The sequence below is a fragment of the Oryctolagus cuniculus genome, chromosome 3, assembly GCF_964237555.1.
Source record: "Oryctolagus cuniculus chromosome 3, mOryCun1.1, whole genome shotgun sequence".
NCBI lineage: Eukaryota > Metazoa > Chordata > Mammalia > Lagomorpha > Leporidae > Oryctolagus > Oryctolagus cuniculus.
This window is the reverse complement of record NC_091434.1, coordinates 119,844,652-119,870,112: the sequence shown is the minus strand read 5'-3', so window position 1 is coordinate 119,870,112 and position 25,461 is coordinate 119,844,652. Positions and strand designations below refer to the sequence as shown.

Sequence of the window (25,461 nt, the reverse complement as noted above, 5' to 3'; positions counted from 1 at the left end):
TTCCCCCCAGGGGACTTTTAGCTTCAGAGCATGGGCCTCTGCTCTCTTTTTATCTTTTATTACTAGCCTCTAGCATAGTGCCCAGTCCTGGGAAGCATCACAAAAAGCAATCATGTTGATTTGGTGAAAATGTGATTTATTCACGAGATGGAACTTGCACAAAGTGGTGCCTGGCTGGAGGCTCTGGAGACTTAAAATTAGCACACCTTGTTAGCTTCAGAAGGAACTTTGCTCCTTACCAGATGGATGCCCTTTGAGCACTTAACACAAGTCCCCTGTCTTATTTGGCCACTGAAAGGACCAGATAAACAAAGGTTAGGACATGAGCCTTGCCTAACGTTAACATGTGAAGAGCTGTCACTGGCACAGGTCTGTTACCTGAAGAATGCGTCCCACTTTCTACAGCATTCTCGCTTTTCATTTAATTGCCCCAAGAATGATTCTCAGAAAGCTACATCTGGTGCCTGAGAACTGTAATTAGCATACTTCCTGGTTCCTGTGCTACACAATATTAGACCAAGCAAAAATAATTCACCTGCTTTGCTTTAAACAGGGCTTGTTCCTGGACGATAAGCCTGGGAGCCATGCCCAAATAGCTTTCTTATCAACGCTGACAGCCTGACATGCCATTACTCACTTCATGATCCTCGTCCATCTGTGCCTCTGGATCCAAATCTACTATGCGAAAACGCTTTCCCATCCCAACCAGTTCCCTTCCTTGTAAGGCCCATCTCAGAGTGACCTGGCTGACACATGAAATCCTGCAAAATACTCTCCCTGGAGTCCCCTTAGTGAGATGCCACTGGGATTCTGTTTAAGTGGCATTGTCCTGTAACATGGTGGTCTGATACACTCAGCTTGGCTGTGTCAGCAGTTTTGTAGTGGTCTTTGAATGCTACTGCCGACCTAGGGCCTAAATTGGTAAGAATGTCACGCTTACCTAGATGTCATGTGGTTAGAAAACCTTGACTGTCAGGATGGCAGCCGTGACAACAACCATGCACTGCAGGCTGCGTGCTTTGCTCACCTTCCTCGCCCCTTGTGTCTGTCTGTTCTGCTTCCGGTGTGATTATCACAGCCTTGGTTGCCTGCTTTCCCAGCCTACCTCAAGGAGATTGCTGAGTCCCTCAGGAAGTGAGGAAATGGGGTCTCTGTACCAAGCCAGAGACCAGGTGCAAAGTCACAAGGGAAGCCCCCACATGGGTTTGGGAGGAGGACTGCAGGCCCTCTTTGCAGGTTCTTCAATTATTTGCAGTGCACTGTGCATCCTGACCCCTAGCACGACACACAGGTATTCCTGGTGCCAAGTCATTCTGTTAGCTGAAGGCAGGAAGGAGGCTGCAGGATGCCACCTCTGGACTCATGGGGCGGGCACAGGCCCTGCCCTCACCCCTCTGTGCTCCTGTCACAGGGGAGCTTATAAGGAACAGACGTTTGTCAGAGTTCTGGAGGCTGAGGGCCCCAAGATCATGGTGCTGGTGCATTCGGTAGCTGCTGAGGGCTACTCTGCTTGAACATGGCTCCTTGTGCTCTGTGTCCTCACAGGGCAGCAGGTGGAGAGGCCAAAAAAGCCAAACCCTGGGCCGAAGCCTCTTCTACAAGTGCCTCAATCCCATTCCCGAGGGAGGAGCCCTCATAGGCTAATCACACCTCCTGAAGGTCCCAGCGCTTGACACCACTACACTGGAGAGCCTTTCAATATGAAATTGGCAGGGACACAGACATTCAAGCCACAGCAGGCACATGCATGGCAGAGGGAACATGAGACAATCCTCAGGGCTCCAGAAAGGGGTGGAAGGCATGTCATAGTGTTGCTTGTCACCCAGTGATGCTTCCTGTCCCCGCTCAGGCTTGGGGCTTGGGGTAGCTGCTGAAGTGGGTCACTGAAGTTTCATTTTACGTTTGGTGCGTATGCTCCATCTTGCACCTAGGCTGGGTCCAGTGCGACCCTTCTCTTCCCACCAGTTCTAAGAAATTTTCCTGCAGAAACAACCTCACAACATCTGTACAGACGAGGCTGGGGCCTGGCCAGTTCCAGGAGGCCTGTGTCCAGTACTTCTCACGGCTGAGAGAAGTGGGAAGAGGAAAGAGCTCTTAGAACTCCCCTGAGCAACCTCAGATGTGGGCCGAACACCAGCACAGCCGCCAGTCCATGTCCATAGAGCAGGCTTCCTCACGTACTGAGCCATCAGGCACCTTTGCGATGTCACCCTGGCCACCACACTCCCCCACAGAAGTCCTCCGAGGATAAGAAGGGAGAACCCGAGCAAGCTAATGAGCCAGGGTGCAGAGGAAGCTGAGAGGACGGATACACAGCTGTCTGTGAGGAGCACAGGCCTCTGTCCAGACAGCGTGGGCATCTGCAGGAAGGCAGTCATGGCAATGACCTTCAAAATTCCGAGACTGATGCATCTTTCCTGAAAAATGAAAGATGGCCCAGTCAGTATCTGCATCATTCTGCACATCCTGACGAGGAGGAATGATGCATTTCTGCCTTTGCTGATGGCTCTGTGGCTTCCTGCTCTCAAGGGAGGAGGTGTGTACCTGGGTGTGGAGGGAGGAGGGCAGGGCAGCCCCAGCCACTCAGCACTGTGTGACCACATTCATCGTGTTGTGATTTGGATGCGGCTTCTCCTATCAGAACTTTCCAAAATGTGAGGTGTAATTCATGGTGTCAAGCTGGGTGGGCTTTGAAGTGGCATTTGAGGTCATGAGGAAGCCATCCTCATGAATGGATTAATGGTTTTGTTGAGAGACTGCATGAGTTCTCTTGAGCTTGGATTAGTTCTTTCTTTTTTTACTTATCTTTTTTTTTAAATTTTTATTTAATAAATATAAATTTCCAAAGTACAGCTTTTGGATTACAGTGGCTTTTTCCCCCTCCATAACTTCCCTCCCACCTGCAACCCTCCCATCTCCCACTCGCTCTCCCATTCCATTCACATCAAGATTCATTTTCAATTATCTTTATATACAGAAGATCAATTTAGTACATATTAAGTAAAGATTTCAACAGTTTGCACCCATACAGAAACACGAAGTGTAAAGTACTGTTTGAGTACTAGTTATAGAATTAATTCACATTGGACAACACATTAAGGACAGAGATCCTACGTGAGGAGTAAGTGCACAGTGACTCCTGTTGCTGACTTAACAATTTGACACTATTGTTTATGGCATCAGTAATCACCCTAGGCTCTTGTCATGAGTTGCCAAGGCTATGGAAGCCTTTTGAGTTCGCCAACTCCCATCTTATTCAGACAAGGTCATAGCCAAAGTGGAAGTTCTCTCCTCCCTTCAGAGAAAGGTACCTCCTTCTTTGATGGCCCGCTCTTTCAGCTGGGATCTCACTTGCAGAGATCTTTCATTTAGGTCTTTTTTTCTTTTTTGCCAGAGTGTCTTGGCTTTCCATGCCTAAAATACTCTAATGGGTTCTTCAGCCAGATCTGAATGCCTTAAGGGCTGATTCTGAGGTCAGAGTGCTGTTTAGGACATCTGGCATTCTATGAGTCTGCTGTTTATCTCGCTTCCCATGTTGGATCGTTCTCTCCTTTTTTAATTCTATCAGTTAGTATTAGCAGACACTAGTCTTGTTTATGTGATCCCTTTGACTTTTAAACCTATCATTATGATCAATTGTGAACTGAAACTGATCACTTGGACTAGTGAGATGGCATTGGTACATGCAATCTTGATGGGATTGAACTGGAATCCCCTGGTACGTTTCCAACTCTACCATTTTGGCAAGTCGGATTGAGCATGTGGATTAGTTCTTGAAGGACAGGATTAGCTACTGCAAGAGTGGATTATTATACAGCATGTTGAGCCTTCTTAGCTCAGTCTTTCATTCCCTTCCTTGCCATCTGGTCTCTCTCTCTCTCTCTCTCTCACACACACACACACACACCCAAACGCCTAAACTCACTTACTCCTGGCCTGTGATGTCACCTGTCGGGAGGCCCCGACCAGAAGATGATGCCAGCAGCATACTCTGTGGTACCCCAGAACTGTGAGTGAAATAAACCTCTTTTCTCAGGTATTTTGTTATAGTTACACACACTAGACTAATTCAAATTGTAACTTTTGCCTCAACTTCAATTTACCTGAGCCTGGGCACCAGGTAAATTTGGACCAACCCTTTCCCCCAAAGGTCACTTATAAAGTATCAGAAGCTTAGAGAAGAGGTCAGAGCCCTTGCCAGGAAGGAGATGGTGGCTGGGGGCCAGGATGGTGATCCCATGGAGACTCAGGGTGCAAGGGTGCAGAAAGATGTGAAACACAGCAGCAGGACTGGAGGTGAACTGTGGCATCCACACTTTCTAAGCTGGGGAGGGCATGAGCCTGAATGAGACCCTAACTCAGGGATTAACCCCTTGTTTCTGCCCATTGGTTTACCAGCTATGAATACAGAGTCTGGCTCATAGAGAGCCTTGCAAACAGAAATCAGTAAAGGAATGTGCCTCAAGTCTCTCGCAGTCTACAGAAAAGCCACCAACGCTGTTCATCACAAACAGGAGTGATCACCATGCATGACACTGAGGGATGAAGCTGCCATCAGAAATCATACAGCTGCTCTAGGACTCCAGATCTGCCACAGGCAGAACCCAGGGGAAAATGCCCATGGCATCGTCAGACAGATGCTTCAGCTCTTCCATCTAAAGTCTGACACTGTGCCTTAGACTAAGTCTGTCTGTGGCACTGGCATCCCATATGGGCACCAGTTCAAGTCTCAGCTGCTCCACTTCCAGTCCAGCTCCCTGATAATGGCCTGGGAAAGCAGTGGAAGATGGCCCAGTGCTGGGGCCCCTGCACCCACGTGGGATATCCAGAGAAAGCTCCTGGCTCCTGATTCCTGGATTTGGATCTGCCCAGCTCCTGCCATTGCGGCCATTTGGGGGAATGAACCAGTGGATGGAAGACTTTTCTCTCTGTTTCTCCTTCTCTAGGTCTGCAACTCTGCCTGTCAAATAAATAAATCTTAAAAAATGTCTGTTTCTAAATAAGGTCAGAGTTTGTGAACTCAAGAGGCTTCCATAGCCTTGGCAGCTCATGAGAAGAGCCTCGGGTGATTACTGATGTCATAAATAAGAATATCAATTGTTAAATCAACAATGGAAGTCACTGTGCACTTACTCCCCATATAGGATTTCTGTCCTTAATGTGTTGTACTATGAGAATTAACGGTAAAACTAGTGTTCAAACAGTTAAAAAAAAGTCTGTTTGAAACTTTAAAACCTAGAAAGAAATAACTATCTGAGCTTAGACTTCCAAGAAGTGTATTCTGAAGCAATAGTCTACATGCAGGCAGCTTATTTTGGGGAAAAATTTCAGGTAAGAAGATGTGGATGTGGGGAAGTTGGGGAAAGAGATGGTGAAAGCCACTGTAAGGAGACTTTGGCCACGGCTGCCACTGTGTGGGGCTCAATGCTGCAGGACTCCTAGGCAGACTTGGAAGATCAAAGGGCCCATTGACTTTTTAAGATTTATTTATTTATTTCAAAGGCAGAGTTACAGAGAGGCAGGGGGAGAGAGAGAGAGAAAGAGAGAGAGAGATCTTCCATCCACTGGTTCACTCCCCAGGTGGACGCAATGGCAGGAGCTTTGCCAATCCGAAGACAGGAGCCTGGAGCCAGGAGCTTCTTCCAGGTCTCCTACACAGGTGCAGGGGCCAAGGTCTTGGGCCACCTTCTACTGCTTTCCCAGGCCATAGCAGAGAGCTGGATCAGAAGTGGAGCAGCCAGGACCTGAGCTGGTGTCCATATGGGATGCAGCACTTAATGGGAAAGCTTTACCCGTTACACCACAGCACTGGCCCCTGGGTTCATTGACTTCTGTGCCCCTTGGCAAGTATGTCTGCAAGGTCCTTGGCTGAATGGTGCTGAGAGCCTGAGGCCTGAATTGACAAATGATGTAAAACTTCTGAGTATACCTTTCCTTATACCTCAGTGGTCGAAACCAAGTAATACTTCAGATTTAGTGATTTATCATGGGGATAGAACACAGTGATGACATAAGGTGCATCAAACTCTTCCAAGGAGGGTTTAGCTGGTTTTTCTCCTATTTCATTGACCCATTTGGTGTTTCCCAAACTTTCCAGAAGATTCACCCAGGTACCTGTTTAAAATTCAGATTCATAGGTCTCCACTTTGAGTTGATTTTTCAAGCTTAAGATGAACTCTCCATGGTGCATGCATGTGCATGGAAGTGTGTGACTTGCTTCTTTAACCTGAAAGGTGAGGGTAGCAGAGCCTTGAGGTGGCTGAGACTTGCACAGTGTTCACTCTGGTTCATCAAGGTTTATCTAGAATGGCCAAGGGAATATCTTCAAGGAGGCTCCCAGGGTGTTGAATGCCCAGGGATTTGCTTTGCAAAGCCAGAGAAAGCAGGAGGTGATGGTGATGGAAGGGAAGGTTCAACTCAGGCCTGAAGCCACACAGATGACAAATGCAAGCAAATGTGAGAGAGACAGTTGGGCAAGCATAGCACCAATTTCAAACAAAACAGGCAGAAAGGAACAATTTCACCTCGGTGTCAGCCATGTCTGATGCTGGAAAAAATTCCCTGCTGTGTCAGCCTCCTCACAGAGGACACCAAAGGACACCATGCAGTGCTGACCTTGCTGACACATTCATGGTCAGCTCTGCAGGGAATGCCTTTCATACCCTGAGTCCTGCTTCTGAAGAGGGCATAGGTGTGCATCTTGATCTCTACTACCTGTGTCAGGTAAAGCCAGCACTTTTCTTTGGGGTAAAATGGGCCCAAGTAACCAGAAGGTGTGCAATCCCACTGCAGCTGCAGTGCAACCCTCCATCTGGGGCATCTCAGGAGTCTGCCCACCTGCAGTGGGTCATCTGGCCTTAGTGCCCTGCCCTTAGGGTCTTCCGTGTGGTTCCTGTGCATGGTAGGTAGGGACCTAGGACACAGGAAGCTGCTCCTTCCTCGCCCATGTGCAGATCAGACAGTGGCAGTGTCCTCTGTCTCTATTCCTGCCCTAATTTGTCTTTATTGCCACCACTAGTTGGCCTCCTCCGGCTCCTGCATCTCTTCCCTCCCCCTCCTCACCTAAGCTTCCCACCTATGCTCCACTGTGCACCTTGCACCCATGTCTTCCTCCTCACTCATCTTGCCGCCCAGCTCCATTGCAGCTGACTCCATGCAGTTGTTCCAGTCCTGTGAGCTCTGACCACGCCTCCTGGGACAGTCCCCTTTCCCATGCTCTGCCTAATTTGGACCTCAGGGCTGAGTCCATCTCTCTTGGGCAAGGTAGGGTGCTGACCTCACTTGCTTCCTGGCTTCCCCATGAAACATGCTGGGATCAGACAGGAGGATTGTGAAGCTGCACCAAGCATGTAAACTGTGGAAGAGGTGCTGGTGGTCCAAGTCTTTGAACTTGATGGGATTCAGACAACACAGAGGTACCTGGGAAGACATTAGCCTCACAGATCTGTTGTGTCATGAAGCCTGGCCCATAGCAATGGTGTGTGCTCCCAGAAAAGGATCCTGGGGCAGAGAGCAGGCAAAATTCAATAGACCCTGTCCAACTGCAGATACATTCTGGTATAATTATGTCTCTTGCAGTACTTGGGATCTACTTATTGTGCTAAGCAGAATAAACTTTCCAACAATGACCAGTCCCAAACCCTAGGAGCTGTGTATTAATATGTTACCTTGCATGGCCATGGGTATGAAAATAGCTCATCAACCTAAGGTAAGAATAAGAGCATTGTCCTGGACGCTCTGAGAAGTCCCAAGGGAGGCAGAAGGGGCATCCATGGTAAACTGGGAGGCAGGATGGGCTGTGCCAGGGCCATGCAGGGTGAGAAGCTGACTGCCCGTTGCAGGCTTTGAAACCAAGAAAGGGGCCAGGAGCTAAGGGCTCTGGGTGGCCTTAGGAGCTGAGAAAGACAAGGTAATGGTTTCTTTCTAGGGCCTCTGGAAAAGAATGCGATACTCTTTTTTTTTTTTTTTTTTTTTTTTAAAAAGACTATTTCTTTGAAAGGCAGAATTACACACAGAGAGAGGGAGATACAGAGAGAGCGATCTTCCATCTGCTGGTTCACTCCTCGAATGGCTGCAATGACCAGGGCTGGACAAGGAGCCAGGAACTCCATCTGGCTCTCCCATGTGGATGGCAGGGGCCCAAGCACTTGAGCCATCTTGCACGGCTTTCCCAGGCGCATCAGCAGGGAGTTGTACTGGAAGTGGAGCAGCCAAGACTTAAAATGGTGCCCATAAGGGATGCTGGCATTGCAGGTGTCGTCTTAACCACTGCCCCATGACACTGGCCCCAAAGAATGCGATTCTTCTGATGCCTTGAATGTGGTCCAGGGAGACCCCTTTCAGACTTCTGGCCTCCAGACGTGTGAGATAATAGAGCTGTTGTGCTTTATGCCATAAACCTATGGTGATTTGTTTGAATATCAACAGGAAACACACACACACATACTAAGAGAAGAAGAAAAAATAGTGTTCATTCAAATAAACTCAAGTTTATTTGAGTGGCCAGTATTTTATCTGGAAATTCTAATCAGAGCACGAATAAAAGGCTGAGCTATATTAGGGCCAGAAACAGAGCCAGACTCTGTTAGGGACATGAAATCTGCGCAGTGTGGGTCTGGCAGGGTCCTCATCTATAGACTGAGGATGAAGTAAGGAACTTCATAAGCGAGGTTTTTATCTGCCATAAGGTTGTCGCAAGTGAAATGACCATAAATACTAGAATGCCAGCACGGTTTCTGAAGTATAATTATGGTAAACATTATGGTCCAACACAGATTCTGGCAGAGAGTGCACAAGTGAAATCATTTGGTTTCTTTCCCTCTCTCCCTTCCTGCTGCAGGAAAGGGTCCTAATACCTTCCCACAGCCTGATTATCCAGTATTCCCAGAGGGGCTGGTGCAGGACATGCAGGCACAGCCTGGGTCAATCTGCAGAGGCACGGCGTGGCCACTTGTCCCAATATGCAGGGCTCTGGCAGCCTCTGTGCAGGGAGCGCATTCTGCCATCAAAGAGGGGCTCTGGCCATTTGTTCAGTCACATTTAGCAAGCCAGGAATTTCCAGTAATTGAGAGTACATTCGTTTCTAAACCTGGAAATGGCTTGTAGGGAAAATATCCTTTTACCTGGATCCTGTTGCTGGGAGAGCTGTACAAGAGAAATTCAGCAAGTCCGTGGAAAATAGTACTAAAAGATAAGTTTATCAGCTTGTTACAGGATGCCATTGCAAGGTGATTTGGGAGGGAGAAATGTGACCCCCACTTTTTCTCCTCTAGTTTGGCATGTACACCATCCCCCACAGAGCTCCAAGCTGAATTCCCTCCAGGCTCTTCCTGCAGCTTTAACTTTATTTAGTGTAGAGTTGGTCTGTGTATAAAGTTAATTGAAAATGTATCTTAGTGGAGAATGGGACTGGGAATGGGAGAGAGAGGAGCAAGAGAGGTAGGAGTGTTGGTGGGAGGGTGGGTATGGTGAGAAGAATCACTATATTCCTAAAGTTGTATTTATGAAATGCATGACGTTTGTAATCCCTAAATAAAATATTTCTTTGGGGGAAAAACATAAGTTTATTTGGGTGCAAAATTTTGCAGCCCAAGCATAGTTTTTTTTTTATAATACACATTTCTATGAGTTTCTTTTTTGGAGATTTATTTATTTGAAAGGCAGAGTTACACAGAGAAAGAGTAAGAGAGAGAGAGAGAGAGAGAGAGGTCTTCCATCTGCAGCTTCACTCCCCAAGTGCTTGCAATGATTGTGGTTGAGTCAGGCCAAAGCCAGGAGCCAGGAGCTTCTTCCAACTCTCCCATGTGGGTACAGAGGTGGAAGCATTTGGGCTATCTTTCACTGTCTTCCCAGACACATTAACAAGGAGCTGCATCAAAAGTAGAGCACCTGGGACTTGAACCGGTTCCCATATTGGATGCCAGCTCAGCAGGCAGCAGCTTTACCCGCTATGGCACAGTGCCAACTCCATGAGTTTCTTTTTTCGAAGATTTATTTATTTGTTTGAAAGGCAGAATGATGGTGGTGGTGGGCGGATGCAAAGAAAGAGATCTTCCACCGACTGGTTCACTACCCAAATGGTCACAACTGCAGGGGCTGGCAGGCTGAAGCCAGGAGCCTGGAACTCCATCTGGATCTCCCATGAGGGTGACAGGGGCCCAAGCACTTGGGCCATCTTCTGTTGCTTTCCCAGGCACAATAGCAAGGAGCTCTATCAGAAGTGGAACAGCTGAGACTCATATTCATATAAGATACCAGCATCATAAATGGTGGCGCAATGCCAGCCTCTCCATCAGGTTTTAAAGAGCCCTTGTATGGATGGATTTCAAGAATTTTTTTTTTGCACCCAAATAAAACTTATCTTTTAATTCAATTTTCCATGAATGTGATGAAGTATCCTCATGTATGCTAAGCCTCAAAACAGCTTCAGGCAAATGTTAATCCTGTTTCCAGCCAGTTCTCATCAAGAAGCCCTGTGAATAAAATGAGGACTCTAGGGCCCAGCTGGTCCTCACCCTGCTACAGTAAAAGCCTTGGCCGCTCCACAGTTCCCCGTCCACCCTCCCCTCCCCACTCCGGCAGCCCCTGGTCCCTGCAGTAATGGCAGAGGGAAGTCTGAGCCTGTGCATGCAAATGGCTACTAAGGGAAATTTCAACCCTGGGAAATTCAACAGTAATTTTTGAGATGTTTTTCAGCAAGCTTCACAGCAAGCCTTCATCTACAAAATTAAAGGACAGAAGAGGCAGGCTGGTGCCCTCCCAGGAAACCCTTACAAATGCATCTTCATGAAGACCTGTTGTTCCTCTCAGGTCTCACCAGTGTACCCAGGGCTCCCCAGGAGCAAATGAGCAAACACACAACTAAGGGAGAATATGGGGACTGGTATTGTGGTCCAAGAGGTTAAGCTGCAGCTTGCAGTGCCAGCATCCCATATTGGAGCACTGGTTCGAATCCCTGCTGCTCTATTTCTGATCCAGCTCCCTGCTACTGCACCTGGGAAGGCAGTGGAAGCCCTTCTGAGTGCTTGGGCTCCTGCCACCCACATAGGAGATTAGGATGGAGTTTCTGGCTTCTGCCTGGCTCAAGCCTGGCCATTGTGGCCATTTGAAGAGTGAACCAGTGATGAAAGATCCCTCTCTCTCTTTCTCTATTGCTCTGCCTTTCAAGTCAATCAATCTTGGAAACAATAATTTAAAACAATAAAGATGAAGTGTGACCCCCATTAAGTTGCTGTAAAGATTCACCGAGCTGTCCCTAAAGTTCCCTGTCCTGGCTTCTGCCTGCTCTCCTGGTTTCATTCTGCGCCATCCCTGCTCACACACATGGACACACCATGGTTTCCCGTGTGAGTCATGCACACACTTGTCCCTGTGTTGCATCCATGTGAGGTGTTTGTGCAACTCCTTGCCTCTTCCTGGCCCAGCCCTTGTGCCAAGCCAAGTTCACTCCTGCTTACTCATGGAGCCCCGAGTGTCCTGTGATTTCTTCCACCAGTGGTCACCCCATGCTCAGCCTGCACCAGTACCGCTCCTTACATGACTCCACCCTAGCAGCGAGCATACCTTTTCCGGCTGGCTTATGTCCTCACGGCTGTTCCACAGCTCGCCCCTGGCAACAAGCAGTGAGAGAGGAGGGACGTTCCCTGCTACGTCTCTGGCACAGATGGGAAGCCAGCTGACATCATTTGCTGTCAAGAGAATAAATGCAAGGCTGACACCAGGGGTCCTGCTGTGCTCTTGGGACAGATTGGAGCCCCTGCCCCCCAGCTGTCTCCCCTCTCTCTTGGGCCTCTGATGGCACTCCTGCCATTGCCGTGTTGCCTGTCCCTGGTGGCCAGCTGAGGTAGTGCCTTCACTGCAGAAGTGATGCGGCCCTATGGCAGGCCCTGTAGGCTCCTGCCTGCAGTGGGCATGTGCTTGGTGGATTCCCCAGGCCCTCCACAAACAGAGCTCAGTGGGGGCAAATTGGGTTCCCTCCTCGCAGTGCATCCAGCAGGACTGGGCAAGCCAGGGACAATGCAAGGGCTCCTGGTGCTCACTGATGCCCATGTCCTTCTCTATGGAGTGGCATGGCTGGTGTCAGGGGGGCGTGGCAGTGGGGAATCAGACAGTGAAAGCAGAGAGCAGCTTCCTCTTCTCCCCAGGTGAGCAACTCAGCACACTCAAACACACACTCCGTACACACCCCAAATCAGTGCATGGCACTCACGGGTCCCGCTGAAGAAACATCTTTCTAGTAACGCTCTCCCTCTGCTGATTGGACTGCCTGGGTGTCAGGAATGACTGTTCAAGTGCTTGAGTGTTGAGGTGATCAGGATGCTATAGAGCAGATGTGATAAAGGGTTCACACTGGAGCAGGCACCCGGGGGGCCCTGAAACTCAGCTGTGGGAGTCTGGAGGTGCGCCAGGACCCTCTCCTGGATCCCAGTCCCCCAAGGGGGCATTGCTGGACCTTGAGCTTCTCTGGAGGTGATGCATTTTTCAGATTGACCTAAGACGGCACCAGGACAGTGTGGGCAGCTTCAGCTGCTCCCCCAAAGCACATGGATTCCTTTTCTGAGTCTGCTGTTTTTCTCTGCACTCACCTCCACACTAGAGCTTGATCTCACCTGGCTGGGATCTTTCTCCTACTGGGCAATAACTTGAGTCCTTGCATCTGAAAGGGACATATCTGAACATCAGAAGAGCAGCTAGCATTGATCTTAGGTCTTGGAGGATGAGGTCCCATGCTGACTTTAAGGGAAGAAGCGTGCTGGCTCTGAGGTTTCTGCAGGCTGTGACTTTTCCCTCTAGTGATCTGGCTAAGATTAACCTGCTCCTTACGGTCTGTGGCTGGCCAGGTTATCATCATGGCATTAGTGGAGGTTAAGGATAGTGGGTGTGATGCTGTGGACACAGTTTGGAAATAATTGCAATTGGCAACCAATCTCATTTTGTACAAATCTGGGCAAAGTCACTAATGTTTGTTAGAGCACCTTGAACCTGTCACACTCCTCCCTCATACAGTTGTCCCTGCGGGTTCACATGGACAAGCCCATGCCCACGGCCCAGCTTCTGAGAGTCAAGTAAAATGGCAATGGCGCCCTGCTCATGGGTATTGTTGATCAAGAGAGTTCTGCCTCTGGTTGTTGATCCTCCAAAGACAGACCGCAGGGACGGCTCTAGGGGAAGGGCAGCAGTAACCACACGTCCCTCTCTGGGGCCTCATCTTAACTTGGGCACCCCATGCAGCCGCAACTGCCCCCTCAGAGCAAGGCCAGGACCCTTTCCTCCCAAGGTCAGGGGCTGGATTAAACCACCGAAGGAATAAAGGTACAGAGGCCCCATCCCCGCTTGAAACTTTAGACCTGGGCAGAGGGTGGAGGTGGATGCCGAAAGCATAGTCACACCGAAAAACACCTCTCTAAAAATTTCTATGTTGGAGCTCCCGCCCCTAGTGCCTCAGAATGCACTTGGAGGTAGGGTCTTTAAAGAGGTGATGAAATAAAAACAGATCATGAGATGGCCTCCCATCCAGCTGGACTGGCGTCCTTGTGAGATCAAGAAAGAGTGGAGATGTGGGAGTTCGAAGGGGAGGCTGTGTGAGGACACGGTGAGGAGGTGGCCCTCTGCAAGCAGAAGAATCCATACCTGCTGGCACTTTTTTTTCTTAAAGATTTATGTTATGGCCAGCACCATGGCTCACTAGGCTAATCCTCCGCCTGCGGCACCGGCACCCAGGGTTCTAGTCCCGGTTGGGGCGCCAGATTCTGTCCTGGTTGCTCCTCTTCCAGTCCAGCTCTCTGCTGTGGCCTGGGAAGGCAGTGGAGGATGGCCCAGGTCCTTGGGCCCTGCACTCGCATGGGAGACCAGGAGGAAGCACCTGGCTCCTGGCTTTGGATCGGCACATCGCTCTGGCTGCAACACACCAGCCGTAGCGGCCACTTTGGGGGTGAGCCAACAGAAAAAGGAAGACCTTTCTCTCTGTCTGTTTCTCTCTCACTGTCTAACTCTGCCTATCAAAAAAAAAAATGAAAAATAAAAAAAGATTTATTTCATTTCAAAGTCAGAGAGAGAAAGAGAGGTCTTCCATCTGCTGGTTCACTCCCTGATTGGCCTCAATGGCCAGAGCCGTGCCCATCCGAAGCCAGGAGCCAGGAGCTTCTTCCGGATCTCCCACACGGGTGCGGGGACCCAAGGACTTTGGCCATCCTCCATTGCTTTCCCAGGCTATATCAAAGAGCTTGATCATAAGGGGAGCAGCAGGGACACGAACCAGCACCTATATGGGATGCCAGCACTGCAGGGAACAGCTTTACCCACTATGCCACAGTGCAGGCCCCAACCTGATGGCACTTTGCTCTGGGACTTCGAGCCTCCAGAACTGTGGGAAACAGATTCAGCTGTGGAAGTGGCCATATCTGCTGTATTTCAGCACGCTAGCCCATGCTGACTAGTAAGGTAGACATGGAGCCCCAGAGGCGCTGCAGCCGGGAAAGGCACAGGCGAGGCACCGCATGAAGGAGGTGGCGATTGGTGCAAATCCCATACGGATTTGGCCATAATGGGTACCTGGAGAACCTGATCCTGGCATTGCCCCTCTGTGCCCCCACCCCATGCTTTGGTTTCTCTGCCTGTCTTGTGCCTCCTACTCACCTTTCTACATAAGGTAGGCAGCTCTTCATTGTTCCCCGTCAGCAACCGAGAAACCGAGGTTCAGAGAAGGTGTGATTTGCCTGTAATTTTATAAATGCCAGGAGCAGCTCTCCTGAGCCTGTTAATGAATCTCCCATCAGAATTCTCTCAGGCCACTCCTCTGAGCAGAGTGATTCTCGAACGTCAGGTTGGAGCTTGTTTATCACAGCTTTGCTGTATCAGCTCTGGCCCAACAGAGGGCAAGTCCAGCACAAGCGAGTGTCCCAGACAGCGAGACGTATGATCTCATCTTGGCAGCTGGCAGGAGTCCATGGTAAGCCAACGGAGGGTGGCGGTGAGCCTCAGGCTGGAGCTGAGGTTCTGGGGGTGGGGTGCTGGCTTCCCTGCCAGCCTCTGGGGTGACCTGGGCATGCGGCTCCAGGGACAGCAGAAGCTGCTGCAGGGAAGTGAATACGGCACGGTGTTGGCTTAGTGGCTGGTGGGGGAAGCCCCTAGGTCTTCTCCCCTGGCAGAATCTTCAGCAACTTTTATGTGACTCCAGTGCTTGGAACAATTGTTTCATGTGTGTGTGTGTGCATGTGTGTGTGTGTGTGTGTGTGTGTGTGTGAGTGTAACTGTTTTGTTTTGGGAATGGGGAAAACTCCAAGAGATAGCCAACCAGTTACTTAGATTAGTCTAAAGGCAAGCTGGCCTCTGATATAGAAACAGTAGCACAAATCCTATGAGCTCCCTATACTTTCCAGAGCACCTTCTTCTTTGGGTGTACCATTTCCTACAACCCCACAACCCAGGGACCCATACCCACCCTCAGTGATCCTACCCAGAACCTCAGCCTGGGCTCGCCTGAGTCCTGTGTGTTGGCTTCCCTGGGACCAAAACTGTCTTCAGAAGACCTCTCCCTCCACTGTGCTAAGTTCTGGCTTGGTTCAACAGCCACTTCAATAACCTTCGCAAAACAGCCTCTTTAACCTGGGAACGTGACCCCCTGGCTGCTTCCAGCTGAGTTGCAATCAGGATACAGTTTCTGACCTAGCCCCCAGCTTGCACCAGTTGGCAGGGTTTCAGGGGCCTCCACCTTCTTGTTGGAGCCTGAGCCAAGATCTGGGCTGCAGGTTACAGAGGTAGAATTGGCAAGAGCAAGGAAATTCATTGTCTCCCTATTTGTCTGTGTGTGGGGGGTGGGGTGAGGAGGGGATCTCATGGTGATGTGCTGTAACTAGGGAACTAGATTAGTCTGTGTGAGCTGGAAGCCTCGAAAGACACAAATGTGATACTGTCCTCCTTCCTGTCCATCAAAACTCCCCCTTTCCCAGGATGCCCTGCGGCATCCAGGACCTAAAGGAGATGCCATAAAAATAGGGATATTAAGCTCCATGTGGAATGTGTGGAGGGGCCATAAAATTCCCAGGTGGCTTCATGCCTGTAGAGGTGCCGCTCTCTACCCCTTAAAGGGGGCCAACAACTGAGGGGAGCCCTGTCTTTTGCTGAAGACCACAGCTGGAGGAGTTACGTGGTGCTTGCTCCCTCTCTCTCTCCCTCTCCTCCCTCCCCCTTCCTCCTGTTGGGCAATCCTCTGACCCATCCATACCAGGTATTAATCCACACGGGGAAACTCACACTCATGTATATATGTGTGTTCACATACTCATTTTTTTAAAAGGATCTATTTATTTATTTATTTGAAAGTCAGAGTTAGAGAGAAAGAGAGGAGAGAGAATCTTCTATCTCCTGGTTCATTACCCAGATGATTGCAACAACCAGGGCTGGGCCAGATTATATCCTGGAACCAGGAGCTTACTCAGGTCTCCCACCTAAGTGGCAGGTACCCAGGCACTTGGGCCATTTTCTCTGCTTTTCCCAAGCCATCAATAGGGAGCTAGATTGGAAGTGGATCGGCTGGGACGCTCACCAGCCTTGATATGGGATGCTGGCATTGCAAGTGGCAGACTTACCCACTATGCCACAACTGCAGCCCCCACTTTCTCATCGTTTGAATAAAATTTGTTATCTCTCTGTGTACTTTATACCTGTCTGCACTTGGCAATCTTACCACTGTTTCTGTGAGACAAGAGCCCACATCAATAACTCTCTTCATGGGCCTTTGTAGGTGAGGACAGGGTCTTGGGACATCCCTTGAATCAAAAGTGAGAGCTGAGTGAACCTTTCCAGGTCAGTAGTTGGTGATGGGAGACCACCTACCTGGCAGTCACAACATGATACCCTGTGTGGGAACTACATTTTAACCACCCAATCTCATTCTCTGTGAAAACTAGCAATTCAAATGCACCATATTTAAGGACAGAAAATGTGCAAAAATAAGATAAGGGCTTGCACTAGGAGCAGGGAGAATTCTCTGTTTTTTTTTTTTTTCTTCTTCCAGAATTATCAACATAAATGATCCCTGTTTACATTGTGAACTCATGTTGACTCACAGCAACTTAATTGCATGTTTGTTATCAAACAAAGCGATGGCTGCCCGTGACTGCTGGAGCTGCAGAGTTTAATTGGGGAGGGAGCCTCAAAGAGCACCTGTGTCAAGCTGAGTGAACATCAGCCCGCAAGCAGCTGCGTTTGTAGCATTTAGCCTGCGGCTGGGTTACTGAGGGCAGGGCTTGCTCCTTGCTGTCTCTGGTGAGCGCCAGGCTCTGCCTGCTGTCCACACAGAGTGCCTGCTGGGCCTCCGCTCAGGCCCAGCCCTGCCTCCCCTCTGCAGGGCTGCTACAGATGCCTCAACGCCTCCTGACACTTCTCTGGACTCTTCTCTCTGGGAAGGAGGGATTGAGAGGACGAAGGCAGAAGTTGCGGGCCTTTGCAATCCAGTGTCCTGCATTCTTCAGCTCGGGCAGCACCCAGGAACCTCATCGTCCATCTTTAAGTTAGCAAGGAGTGCAGCATTCAGTCTAAGAGGTGTTTTTAGGAGGAATGGAATCAAAGACTGGCCCCATTGATCTTGCTTGCCTCTTTTTATGTAGCCTTCCTATGTGTACATCATGTCAAATCATTCACTCATGCACTTATGTAACACATTATTACATGCTACTACATGGAAGGCACAGAACTTGGGGTTAACTGGACAATGAGAGGAGGCATGCTTTTGTGTGGGAATCATGCACATTGTAATCATGCCATTGGTGCCGCATCAAGTCTTGCTGTCTAGTTGGCTTTGGCTTGGCTGGGCTAGTCACCCCCAAGTAATCCCTCCAGCCCTTTCCCATTCCTCGCTGAACAATCGCCTTTGAGAAGCATCCGTTCTCACTTAAACATTGACCTTGCATGTCATGGCAGGTTTGCATGATTAATCTTGAAGGCACGCTTGTTCTTTTATCAGAGTGAATGTGAGTGCCTGACTGTAAAGGTTTCACAGCGCAGCTGTTCCCAGGACAGTCCTGTCCGGCTTTCTACTGAGGGTGCTGGAGGTGAATGACACCTCCCAACTGAGCTCTTCTCATTCATTCATTCACCCATCTGATGTAAGGAAAATGTTTGTGGATTTAAGAAATAATGTCAATCTCGTTGGCAAGGACTGGGTTCTTCTTCTTTTTTTTTTTTTTAATAAGATTTATTTATTTGAAAGGTAGAGTTACAGAGAGAGGAGAGACAGAGTGAGAGATCCTCTATCCACTGGTTCATCCCCCAAATGGCCACAATGGCCAGGGTTGTACCAGGATGATGCCAGGAGCCAGGAGTTCTTCTGGGTCTTCCATGTGGGTGAAGGGGCCCGGGGACTTGGGCCATTTTCCGTTGCTTTCCCAGGCACCTTAACAGGAGCAGCCAGGACTCAAACTGGTGCCCATATGGGATGCTGGCACTGTGGCATGCAGCTTAACCACCTGTACCACAGAGCCAGACCCAGGGACTGGGTTTTAAAGGTGGCACCATGTCCCTCCAAGGTCAACCTGCTTGTGTGGCCACCTTCATGCACAGTTCACCATTAACACCTTAACTGCCCCTCAGAGAAGCGAGTTGTGACCACACTCTGTTAGTGGGCCTCTGTGCAAACCTTGCCCTGGCTCACTTAACTAAAAGAGGGGAATGTGATCTGTACTTGAACCTTATTGGAGTCAAGCATGTGGTCGTTCCTTCACATACATCCTTTTCGGTAACTTTGTCTACCCTAAAGATACTCTTCCATATTTTTCAAAAGTTTCAAGTTTTGCTCTCTCCCTGTCAGTTTGACATTTGCCAACTGTCCTGGTACCACTCAGTGGGATCCCACCCTTTTCTACTGATTTGTAAGGAAATCATGGCCAAATATCAAGTTTTTACATACAACTATGTGCAGATTATTTTTGGCCTGTTTTATTCTGTTGCTTTATTTCTATTCCTGCAATAATAAGTTTTAAAAACTGCTATTGCTTTGTAAATCTAAAATCTAATAAGGTTCATCCCTTTTTTGTTTGTTTGTTTGTTTTTGGTTATTCGAAGATTTTTGAATTTTGCCTACCTGTTAAGATAAGGTGACAAATTTCAGAAAAAAAATTGTTGAAGCTTAGATTTACCTTGAGTTTTTAGCTTCATTTTGGAAGAATTGACATTTTTAAACTATTGAATCTTGAAGACATTGGTGTGATCAATCTCCATTTATGCTATTCGTTGTTATATTTTTCAATTAAGTTGTAATTTCTATATATAGATGCCTTGGCTGTATTTATTGGGAATCATTTCTCTAAAATTTACTTACCTGGTTATTGCAATGAGAATATTCTATTTTATTGCCTATTTTGATTTGCCATTGGTAGTAAATGGAAATGTTACTAATTCTTGCATATCCACCTTGTTCTAACATGCTTTAGTGGTACATATGAAGTGCTCAGATTTCCTGAGGTGGGACTCACGTTTCTAACTTTATTCTCTTTTTTTGTCGCTGAGTGACTGTGCTTCTCAACACTTTTGTGTAAAGAGGGACCTTGTTAATGGTTCCCCATAATTTCCACTGTGGTTGACAGTTACTCTTTATCAATGGAGGAAAGTTTTTCTGTTTCTTACTTGGTATAATTGCCTAGTTTAAAACTATGATGAATATGTGGTAAACTTTATTTGAATGTTTTTGGTGTCTTTTGGTACAATTTGAAACACGTCTTCTATTGTAGTGTAAAATGTTAGCCTTTCCTTTAATTACTATCATCTATCTAAGACACACATTTTAACATTTCCAAACCTTTGATTTATCTTACAATCAATAGTCTATTGTAGGTTTGGAAAAGATTTTCCTTCCTTTTAGTGGTACATTAAAGAAATATGTTATAATTAATAGCATTTCTGATGAAACAAAACGCATTAATAGGCTTTTTAATGTTTAAATATGTAGCAGTTCTGGCACAAACCCAACATAATAAGTCTTATCTAGGACCTCTATATTTATTTCGTAAGAATGGTCCATTTGCAGGGCTGGAGCTGCTTCATAGCAGATTAAGCTGCCACCTGAGATTCTGGCATCCCAGGCTGACTTGAGACCTAATGGCTCCCCTTCAAATCCAGCTCCCTGCTAATGCACCTGGAAAGCAGTGGAAGATGGCCCAAGTGCTTGGGCCCCTGCACTCACATGGGAGATCCAGAAGAGGCTCCTGACTCCTGACTTCAGCCTGCATAGCCCTGGCACTTGTGGCCATCCAGGGAATGCACCAGCAGGTGGAAGATCTCTCTCTCTCTCTCTCTCACTCTCGCTCTCTCTCTCGCTCTCGCTCTCTCCCCGACCCCCATAACTCTGCTTTTCAAATAAATAAAAGGTAAATAAATCTTAAAAGAAATGGGCCATTTTTGCTTTCTCCTACCTATCAAAGTGATATAATCAATCCCACGAAAGTAGCTGTGGGAACTTCCTTTTCATTTTTTCTCTGGGAGAATTTTTTTCTTTCTTTTTTTTGAACTTTTTATCTCAAAATAGTTTTAAGCTTATCAAACAAAATTGTGAAGTAGTACAAAGAATTCCCATGTATCCCCCACCCAACTTCCCCTATTATTAACATCTCAGACAAGCATGATGAACTTGTCTTGATCAATACCACTCCTAGTTTCCTCTATTATTAAAACCTCGTGTTAGTATGATATATTTGTCATAATGAATGAATCACACCTATCTTCCCCTGCTTTTAAATCCAAGCTCCTGATATCTCTTCCACCCTTCCCAGCCCCATATTTCACCAGTTTCACATCACTGTGTGGTATGCATGGGATTTTTTAAAAAGAGATTTATTTGTTTATTTGAGAGGCAGAGTTACAGAGAGAGGGAGGGAAGCAGAGAGTCCTCCATCTGCTGGTTCACTCCTCACATGGCTGCAAGGGCTGGAGCTGGGCGGATCCAAAGCCAGGAGCCTAGGAGCTACCTCTGGGTCTCCCACATGGTGCAGGATCCTAAACACTTGAGCTATCTTCCACTGCTTTCTCAGGCTGTTAGCAGAGAGCTGAATTGGAACAGGAACAACCAGAACACGAACCAGCACCCATTATGGAATGCTGGCACAGCAGGCAGAGGCTTAACCTACTACACCACAGTGCTGGCATCTATGCATGCAAATTTACTCAGGAAACAATCTAGAAGGTCCTTCCCCATGCAACTCATGATCGCAACAACATTGTCTCTAACACACGACAACTACTGTTCTGCTTGCCATCTCCACAATGTTGATATTTCAAGCATGATGCCTGGATGGATCAGGCAGCATGTGATCTCCTCCTCAGCATCATTTCCTGAAGGTTCACCCAAGCCGTTGTGTGCTCACTGCCTTTTCTCTTCTTGTGGCTAAACAATGTACCATGGGAGAGATGTCCCACAGATTGTTCCACTGCTCAGTTCTTGAAGAATATCTGAATCATGTAGAGTTGGTGATTTTTAATGATAAAACCACTCTGAATATAGGCTTTTGCATGAGCATAAGCCTTCATTTATTGGGGAAAAAAATGCCAGACTATGACTGTACAGCAGGGATATGCTGTTCTTCAGAAACTGATGAAGAATTTCTAGAGTTCCTGCACCATTTGTCATTCCCACCAGCACTGTGTTGGTAGTTGGTTTTCTTTGTATCCTCACCAGCATTTGGTGCTATCAGCTTTGTTATCAGGCTATTGTGACTGGTCTGAAGAGATCTCTCTCCATTTTTTATTTCGTTCATGGCTAATGATGTTGCTCTTGTATGCATACTGTATTTGTATTGTACTTATGGAGACATATTTATGCCTGTGTTTGCCCATTTTGTAATGGATTATTTATTTTTGTCCTTAGGGCTTTTTTTATATTTTTTATATTTTATTATATTTTCTAGATACAAATCCTTTCTAAAACATGTGATTTGAGAACATTTTCTCCCAGTATGTAGCTTGTCTTTTCATGGTCTTCACAGGGTCCTTTTTAAAACAAAACAAAACAAAACAAAACAAAACAAAAAACAAATGAAAAAAACAAACAAAACAAAATGGGGGCTGGCACTGTGGCGCAAGGGGTTAAAGCCCTGGCTTGAAGTGCCAGCATCCCATATGTGTGCCGGTTCTAGTCCCAGCTGCTCCTCTTCTGATCCAGCTCTCTGCTGTGGCCTGGGATAGCAGTGGAGGATGGCCCAAATCCTTGGGCCCCTGCACCCATGTGGGAGACCTGGAAGAAACTCCTGGCTCCTGGCTTCGGATCGGTGCAGCTCTGGCCGTTGCGGCCATCTGAGGGGTGAACCAGCACACAGAAGACCTCCCTCTGTTCTACCTCTCTCTGTAACTTTGTCTTTCGAATAAATAAAATAATTCTTAAAAAAATCAAGCTTTTTGTTTCAGAATACTTTTAAATTTGCAAAACAAAAATTATGAAGTAATGCAAACAATTTCCATGTACCCACACCCAACTTCCTTATCATTAATATCTTATATGAACATGATGAACATGATGTAGTTCTCACAATTAATGAACCACATCCACTTCCCCCTATTTTTTTAAGTCCAAACTCCTTCTGTTCCTCCGAGCCCTATAGTTAAAGCCTCTAAGTTCAATAAAAGCCTCTAGTAATTGGCATACTCTGTTCCTACTGAATTTTTCTTTTAGCTCCTGTGTAAGAGGGAGCACATGTGGCATTTGTCTTTCTGTGTTTGGCTTTTTTTCACTCAACATGATGTCATTCAGTTCCATCACTTTTGCTGCAAATGACATACATTTTATTATTTCTTACAGAAGTATTCCATTGTGTTCATATATATATATATATATATATTCTTTAGACATTCATCTGATGATAGACTCCTCTTGTGATTCCATATCTTGGCTTTTGTGAACATGCTGTGACAAGTATGATGGAGCAGTTATCTCCTTGATCAATGATTTCATGTCTTTTGTGTATATATTCAGAAGTGGGATTGCTGGGTCATTTGGTAGTTCTTTCTCTAGTTTTTAAAGAAATCTCTATAGTCTTTTACAGAGCAATTTTTTTTTTTTAAGTTTGGTGAAGTCCAAATAAAGTCCAAGTTTAATAATTCTTTTTTAATAATTTTTTAAAAGATTTTATTTATTTATTTGAAAGGTAGAGTTACAGAGAGGCAGAAGCAGAAAGAGGGAGAGGTCTTCCATCTGTTGGTTCACTCCCCAAGTGGCTGCAATGGCTGGAGCTGTGCTGATCTGATGACAGAAGCCAGGAGCTTCTTCCAGGTTTCCCACGTGGGTGCAGGGGCCCAAGGACTTGGGCCATTTTCTACTACTTTCCTAGGCCATAGCAGAGAGCCAGGTTGGAAGTGGAGCAGCCAAGATTTGAACTGGCATCCATATAGGATGCTGGCACTACAGGTGGCAACTCTACCCACTATGCCACAGTGCTGGCCCCTCCTTTCAGTCTTATTTGTTGTGTTTTTAAGAATTAAAAATTTCAATATGCTTATTGTTTTCCAATTTCATTGATTACTGCTATGTATATGTTGTGGGTGTATTTGTTTCTTGATATCTTTTGATGAGTAATAAATTAATTTTGATGCAGTTCAATTTCTCTTTTTCTTTGATTGTACATTTGTCATATATAAGAAACAGTTCCATAATCCAAAGTTATATAGATCTAGATTTATACCTGAACTGTCTTCCAGTAGTTTTGCAGTTTCTGCTCTTATATCTATCATGATTCAATTATGAGTTGTTTTTGTATATCTTTTGAAGCAGAGGTTCAAATTCATTCTTTAGCATGTATATATTCAGTTGTATCAGCAAAAATTGACAACAAGTCTATTCTATCCACTTACATGACTATGGCATGCCTGGCAATATTTAATGAATGTATCGTCGATGTATGGGTTTATTTGTGAACTCTCTATTCCATCATATTTATTTTTATTTCTAATTTTATGCCAACATCATTCTTCTTAATTAGTGCCATCTTGTACCAGGTTTTGAATTAGGAAGTGCTAATATTAAGAGGGTTTTTAAAGATTCTTTAGGGTGCTTTGACCAATGTCTTACTATTCCATGCCTATGGAGCTATTCCATATGAATTTTAGTTTCAACTTGCCCATTTCTGTAAAAATAGCAATTGGAATTTGATAGGGACTATGTTCAATGTCTAGATCAACTTTGAGATTGTGCCATCTTAAACATATTAAGTTTTCCAATTAATTACATGGGACACAATAGCATTTTGAATATCTTATTTAATTTTTCAGCAATGTTTTGCAGTTTTCTATATACATATCTTGTGATTTTTTTGTTAAATTTTATGCTATTTTACATGGAAACTTTTTTTTTGAGATTAAAAGAATTTTATTTTAAAAAAGGGACAAATTTGTGCATTTCATAGGTACAGTTTTCAGAACATAATGATGCTTCCCATTCTACCCTCTCTCCTTCACTCCCACACTCTCCCTTCCTTTCTTATTTTTCTTTTAGTTTTTGCAATGACGTACTTTAATTTACTTTATAATCACAAACTCAACCCTCTACCACATAAAGAATTCAACAAGAAGAAAAACTACAGTTCCTCAGGAGTATAGACAAGGACTCTAAATAATAAAATCTCAAAATGTCAATTTGTATCCATTTTGTTTTGAAAGATAGGATATTTTTTATGGCAGAGTAGTATTCCATTGTGTGTATATACCACAATTCTTTTTCCAATCATCACTTGATGAACATCTGGGTTAATTCCATACCTTAGGTATTGTGAGTTAAGCTGTTGTAAATGTGAGGGTACAGATAAATCTTTCATATGCAGATTTCATTTCCTTTGGATAAATTCCCAAGAGAGGAATGAGAGGGTCATATGGTAAATCTTTTTTCAGTTTTCAGTGTACACATCTTGCTATTTTTTTGTTAAATTTTATCATTTAATGCCATTGTACATGAGAATTGTTTTCTTAACTTTCCTGTTCGTATTTTTCATTAATAGTACATAGAATTACAAATCATTTTGTACATTGAACTCAACACTGCAAACCTGTTGGGTCTATTTATTAGCTCTAATATTTTGGGGGTATTCTTTTGGAATTTATGTATAAAATCAGTCATCTACAAATAGAGAAAGCTTTACTTATTCTCCTTGATATTTTGATGATTTTTCTTTTTTTGACCAATAGGTCTGGCTAGAAAGTCTACTGCAATATTGAGAAGACTTGGCTTGAATGGGTATCACTTACTTCCTTAACTTAGGGAGAAGTTCTCAGTTTATCACCATTAGGTTCTGTATTGTCTGGGTTTTCATAATAGATGATCCAAGTTGAGAAGTCCTTTTATACTCTCACTATTTTATTTTTTTTTAGAAGAAGGGATGCTGTATTTTCTCAAATTATTTTTCTGCATCTATTGAGATTACCATGTGTTTTTGCCTTTTATCCTATTAATGTGGCATGTAATGTTGATTTATTTTTATTTGTTAAGCCAGC

The 25,461-nt window shown here is 45.9% G+C and overlaps 1 long non-coding RNA gene across 1 annotated transcript in view; it reads left to right on the top strand.

The window, feature by feature from the left end:
- Positions 1–5,152: 5,152 nt before the first annotated feature.
- LOC127491631 (uncharacterized) overlaps positions 5,153–25,461 on the top strand; it is an 82,280-nt gene continuing 61,971 nt past the window's right edge. Inside the window, exon 1 of the long non-coding RNA XR_007920450.2 lies at positions 5,153–5,331. This is a non-coding gene — a long non-coding RNA (uncharacterized lncRNA). The remainder of the gene's footprint in view (positions 5,332–25,461) is intronic.